Below are 7,042 nucleotides of genomic sequence, written 5' to 3'. Positions count from 1 at the left end.
ATGACCCATAATCCTAGAAGAAAAATCCACTTCTCAGATTCTCTTTCTTGTAAAGACTAAGAGCCTGGGATGCCCATTTATTTGTACTGTGGAACAGCATCGCTACCTCTACACCTTTCCACTGCGAGTATGACCAGACAGCAGCAAACAAGATAACTCAGGAGAACCGACCACTAGGGGCCAACCTCACCACAGGGCCGTGTGTCAGACTGCCCAGCTTTTTCTGCTGAGCGTACCTATCAGGTCCTAGGAAGCTTCTACACACCTTTCATCCTATGTCCTCAACACAGCACACAGTTACATCTGAATGCCCAAACACAGTAAAACTTTGTTACCAAAGCCATTAGTCCATTGTTGTGTGTATGTGTGTGTATGTGTCTGAAGAGTACTCCATGGCATACACATACAGCATTTTATTAGTCCACTCATGTATTGATGAACACTTGGCTCGGTTCCACATCTTTGTGATGTGAATTGGTGCTGCAGTAAACACTTGAGCGCATGTGTCTCTTGGATAAAATTACTTTGTTTCCTTTGGGTAAATACTCAATAACAGGATTGCTGGAGCAAGTGGTAGGTCTGCTTTTAGCCCTCTGATGCATCTCCATATGACTTTCCACAGAGGTTGTACCAGTTTGCATCTCACCAACACCAGTGTCTGTTATTTAGAGGTTTTCTGATGAAAGCCTCTCACGGCAGTTAGGTGGCACCTCGCTATGGCTCTTCCTGCATTTCACTGATGATTAGAGGCGCTTATTGTTTTTTCACTTTTCTTGGCCATTGGATTCTTTCCAAAAGCTTATGTTCATGTTTTTTGTCCACTTTTTAATAAGATTATTTGTTTCTCATTCTTCCTGATTTGCTTACATTCTTTAGATTCTGGTTATCAGCACATTATTGGATGTATGGTATGCAAATATTTATTTTCTCCATTCTATATTTTGTCTGTTCACTTTATTATTTCCTTGGCTATGCAGAAGCTTTATAAATTAAACAGTTCCCATTTGTTAATTTTCGTCATTGCGTGATTGCCTTTGCTGAAGCCATGCACACTCTCTGGGTAAGGGGCACATGTACAAGTTCAGCTTGAACTATATAAAATCAGTTCATAAGACTAAAACATTTGGTTAGGTAGACATTTGTACTCTCATAATATTCTGAAATTTAAAAAAAAGAAAAAAGAATTATGTCACTTCCTGCAAATAACAACAGACACTATTTGAAGTGTGGCAAGAATTTGAGTTGAAGAATCACGCAGGTAATAGGAAAAAAAAGTGTCACCTTTTCTCTCAGATATAATGAATGTAATAGAATTTTGTATAATGGAATATACTGCCAAGTGTTTATTGCTTCTCTTTGTGTTTTAATTTGTGGTTCTGGAGTACTCACAGATTAGTGGGGTATGTACAACAGTGTAGCTGAGAATTTTTTAGTAGGAATTGTCACATTGTCATGTCTTACTGGAAATTTTCTAGGTTCTTTCAACATGGACATGCACTTTCGCCTTTTCAGAGTGATCCTCAAACCTTTCCATCATGTGCAGGGTCAACAAGATACTTATGAGGAAAAAAAATAATAAACAAAAAAAGGATACTTATGAGGCATCATGGAGCTTCCGTTCTAACAGTTAGCCTGGTGAGCAGATCACTTCTACTGGTTGAAACAGGCGCAGGGCCTGGGGCAAGAGCCCCAAGTCTTAGGGCCTAAATCTAGAGTTGCTTTCAGAAAAGTCTAAAAAACTTTCTGACATCTTACACACACCTTGGAATAGACAGTTAAAGCTTGGTACTCATAATTTATCATTTGCTTTCTCCAAGTTATCCCAAAGAAACAACCAAGCTCATTTTTTATACCAATACCTATATCACTTAGGGAAGAAGAGCCACTGCTTACAGGAGTAACATATTTACTCTAGAATTAAACCCTACAGAAACCTGAGAGGTGTAGGGAGATGATCTGGAATGGGAATTAGAAGGAGCCAAGAAATTGTTGCTGACTCATCTTTCTGAAGCACTAGCATAGCTGGAAAAATCAGAACTTCAGGACAGAGCTTAAGCAGGACCAGCTACCACAGTGGAACCACAGGAAAGGAGCAACGGGAAGCCCATGGTACTCTGTTGTCCCCGTGTATCCACCATCTCTGTGGTCTGTATCCAAGCATCTGGTAGAGCTGTTAGGGCTCCTATTAGCCAGCACTGCTACTCGCCAAGAAGACTAGCTGTGCTCAGAGTGGAAAGGGAGGAGGAGCCAGAACTGACCAGTATGGGCACCCCGAGCTCTCAGCCCCATATTCAACCCTACTGACCTCCTGAGAGTAAAGTTCACTGCCTTTTAAGTGAAGTAAAAGTTCCAAATGAATGGATTAACAGACAAAGATGTGGGATCAGGGAAATACTGCTATAAAATGAGTTAAAAATAAATGATTATTAATATAAAATGTAAAGAAGACCTTTTTACAGCAGTCCAGATCCAAAATCTCAGAACCCCTGTTGGGCAAATGCAAAGAGCAGATGGACTACTTTGGCCATATTATTTGATTCCAAGAGGATGATCTACTTCCAGGGTGACTTGATAAAGCAGAATAGCACAGAGATCCAGACGGGCACTGACTACTTTTCAGCTGTACCTTCTACAGAGTCATCCTTTTCCCCTGACAAAGCAATGACTCAAATGGAACCCTTATTCCATCTGTATCCTGTAGTGGTCACGCACCTGCTGTTAAAAGACGGTCCCAATGCGGGTGCATAGAGTGGATGTGGGTGGGGCCCGAGTGTGCTGTGAGTGCTTTAGTCCTTCTTAATTAGTAGTAACCAGTCAGAACTTTACCGGGTAGTGCGTGTTCTCTAATTTTCTATCGTTGAATACTGCTAAGATTTAGAGTTGAATTAAGTTGGACAGTTTTAGTCTAATAAAAGATTAGCTTCCCCTTATTTTCCTGTTATTATTATAACATAAAGCAAATTTATAGTCAAGTGGAAAAATATGGAATATGTATATAAAATGGGAAATAGAATCACAAAGCCAGGCATGAAAATGGTTAAGGGAGTATTACTGAGCATGCTACAGAGATGAGCACTTGCAAACTGTAGTCACAGCCCTCTTTTTGTCTCAGTATTCACATTCATAATTTGTGAGACTCAGTATGTGCTGACTGTAAACGTGCAATCAGAACTTGAATAGAGTAGATACTATTCACGTCACTCTGCTACTGCCCTCTGTGAACAATTCAGCAGACATTTTCATGCATCTAATGGACAGCGCTGACTTATTTCTGTATTGGTCTGTCTCACACACCCATATCTTTTGTCTTCATCAGGTTGCAATAACTTCCTAGTTGTCTCCAATAAAACCTTTGCAGAGATATATTTTGCTTCAGTGAAAGCAGGAAAGTCTTCTGTGTCTAATTTAAGAACTGTGTTTCATGTTTGTCACTAGTGTTCCCCACGGCATACTTAATAAACCAGCCCAGCAACCATCTCCCTAAAAAAAAAAAAAAGAAAAGAAAACACAGAAATAAAAACGCATTCATTCATACAGATTTCTTTTATAAAAATGTTTCAAATGGTGGCAGAAAGAAGAATAACAACTAAGTAGATGAAATATCTGTAAATATTTATAGTTAAATCTGTATCTTGGGACTACAGTAAGTCGGCGAAGTTCTTTATTTTATTGAAAGATTAATCAGCTTTATATCTTTTTTAATGATATATTTCTTGAAATGTGGCATTTTTCAGACCCAATTCACTCCCTATTGTGTAAAGTACATCTTACTTGTTCTTTACTTTACTGTGGCAGTATATAGGTGAAATTTTAAAACAAAATTCTGTATACAGTAATGCCATATATTGACATGGTCCCCACATAGTCTTTTTCTTTTAATTATTAAGATAGTCTTAAAAGAAAATTAACTTTTGGTTTACATCACAAATATTTAGCATACAATTAAAATAGTGACTTATTATTTTATCCATTTAACACATAAACTAATTTTAATAAACAGTCCAATTTCTACTTTACAAACCTGATTATCATTCTGTAGTACCATATTAAAGAATTTGGTGAACTTATTGAAAGAAAGAAATGCCATGTATAAAACTGAGACAAGAGAGACACTAAAGCACCCACTTCTCCCAGGGCAAATAAATTCTGGCAGAGGTTGCGATGATACCTCTGATCCTCTCAGAGCCACTCAGCAAGCTCCTAAAGGAAGGTGTCCGTCCACACAGTCTTGGTGTTTCTCTTAGTTTCCTATTACTGGGTAACAAACACCTCCAAACTCAGTGAATTCAGGCAATGATGATGTATTATTTCTCATAAGTCTGTGGGCTGAGTGGCTGGGTGGTTCTTCTGAAGTTCCCCCATGGGTCGCTTTTTCATCTGAAGACATCTGGAAGGCCGGCTAGGGCTGGAATATCGCCCACATTCACATTGCTGCTGGGTGTTGGCCGACCTCTCTCTCTCCCTTCCAACATGGTATCTCACGATATGAGAGACCAGTCCAGCCATTGTGAGGAGCATTGTGAAAGGCCAGAGAAGGACGTGGGGAAACCTTCTTTTAAAGCCTGGAGTTGAAAAGTCATACAATGTCACCTGCCACATTTAATTTATCAAAACAGCTTGCACACTCATTCTAGATTTGAGGGCAGGGGAGGTGCACACTGTCTTCCATGGAAGGCACTACAAAATTCCATGGCAATGTGTTCTAAACTAAGTGAATTCCTAACTCTCTCTCTTTTTTCAGTCCCATTTGCATATTAACATAAGGAAGGCTGACTTCAATCTAATTCAGGGATCAGGAAACTTCTTGTGCAAAAGATCAGATGGTACATATTTGAGATTTTAAGAAACCCCATGTTCTCTGCCACAACTACTCACATCTACTCTTGTAGCTTGAAAGCAGCCATATGTAATAAATAAAATAATTGGTTGGATGTGTTACAATAGAACGTTTATTTATAAAAATAGTAGCTGGGCTGAGTGTGGGGACATATACCTGTAATTCTAGCACTTTGGGAGGCCAAAGTAGGAGGGTTGCATAAAGCCAGGAGGTAAGACCAGCCTGGGCAAAATAGCAAAGCCACATCTCTACGAAAAATAATTAAATGGGCTGGATATAGTTGTACACACCTGTCGTCCCAGCTCCTCTGAAAGTTGAGATGGGAGGATTAATTGAATCTAAGAGATTGAGGTTAAAATGACCTAGGATTGAGCCAATAGATTCAGCTTATTTTGTCTCTAAAAATCAAATAAGAAAAAAACAAACAAACAAACAACAACAGCAAACAGCTGAATTTGGCCCTTATGTATTATGGACAGAATTATATTTTCCCTTTCCCAAAAAATGTCCTAATCTCCAATACCTTAGAGTGTGGCCTTATTTAGAAATAGGATAGTTATAGATGTAATTAGTTAAAATGAGATCATACTGAAATGGGTGTGTTCCTAATCTGATTTAACCGATATCATTATAAGAAGATGTCCATGTAAAGACAGAAAGCAAAAGGGAACACAACACAATCAGGGCAGAAACCAGGGGGCTGCATCTGGCCAAGAGTGCCCAGGATGGCCAGCAAACTTCCAGGAGCCAGGGAGAGTTCCCAGAGGATTTCCTTACACATACAGGGGTGTGGTCTTGTTCACACTTGGAATTCAGACTTTTAGACTCCAGAATTGCAAAGTGATAAATTTCTGTTCTCATAAGGCCACCTGGTTAGAAGTACTTTGTGACAAGAGCCCAAAGAAATGAATACATTTAGTCTTGAGTGCAAGATTTAAGAATTACAAATTTTCTTACTTTTTTTACACTTCTTTTCTCTTTCTATTTTATTTCCTGATTGCTTTTGAATCTTAAGCAGTACTCACCCTCATGAAAATAGAATGCATTAAAAGCTTTCAACCTTTCCTTCCTCTGCATCAAAATTGGCAGTTTGTTTCAGGCCTCTGCTAGATGCTCGTAGCCAACCTGATGACATTCTCTCTACTAAAGGTTTCCTAAGTAGAGCTTAAAAGAATATTCTGCCCTTCCCACCTGACATTTGCATTTCATTAAAAATCATGAGTGCATTTATTCAAAACAATAATTCTCAAGTTATTTGACTTTTAGCAGTAGTATCTTTTTTTTTTTTTTTATCCTAACAAAAGTTTATCTGAAACTTCAAGGCATTAGGAATAGTTTGCCTGGCATAATGCAAGCTGGCATGGGAAGCCTGAAGCTCTGCCCCTTCCCTTCCCTCCTGATTTGTGTCTCCTCACCTCCTAAGGACTCACCAGTGAATCCCAGCACCCTATAGAACACATTGAAAACCAGTATTGTAAAAGGATGATTATGGAGATTTCAGGCCATAAAGACAGGGTTGGGGGAATAGAAACAATTCAGCTTGCCAGATCTCATTAGATGCATGGTTGCCAAAGTCAAGCATGAAAGATAGGAAAATATGAGCAAGTGTTTTATTGAATATATAAAAACTCATCAAATTAAATAAGCTGAGTGAAAAGAAATAGGGTTTCCTTCCTAACTGACTAGTTATATCTACCCTTTTCTTTAATGAGAGTGATACTTCAACAATGGCTGTCAGAATGCCAAGAGGCAGACTCGGGACAGCTGTCCAGAGGCAGACGCGTTCCTGGCAGCAGCTGTACAGCTGTGTGAGTGACTGAAAACACAGTCCATTGTTCCAGCACTGGCAGTGTGCTCCCGCAGAGCCTGCTCAATCGCTAACCTTTTCTCTTTTTTTTTATGTACACATGCTATTTTTAATCAAGGTCCTAGAGAATGTCATATAGAACCATAACTATTATGCTTTCAGAATAAATAAGTTGACTCTGCTTAGTTATTTTAGAATAAATTCAGTCAGATAAGCTAATACTAATATCACACATTTCTGTCCAAAAATAAAGAGATTATCTATTAAACACAGATGCCTTTAATTATATCATAATCTTTGTTATTTTCCCCAAGCAAGGAGAGAATAAATGCAGGTAATTTCAAGACACCCTGATAATTTTCAAAAATCATCATATGTTTACTTTTAGGTTGAGATTA

The sequence above is a fragment of the Otolemur garnettii genome, unplaced genomic scaffold (genome assembly GCF_000181295.1).
Source record: "Otolemur garnettii isolate 467f Iridium unplaced genomic scaffold, OtoGar3 scaffold00078, whole genome shotgun sequence".
Lineage (NCBI taxonomy): Eukaryota > Metazoa > Chordata > Mammalia > Primates > Galagidae > Otolemur > Otolemur garnettii.
The sequence above is the reverse complement of the archived record's forward strand: the minus strand, read 5'-3'. Positions refer to the sequence as shown.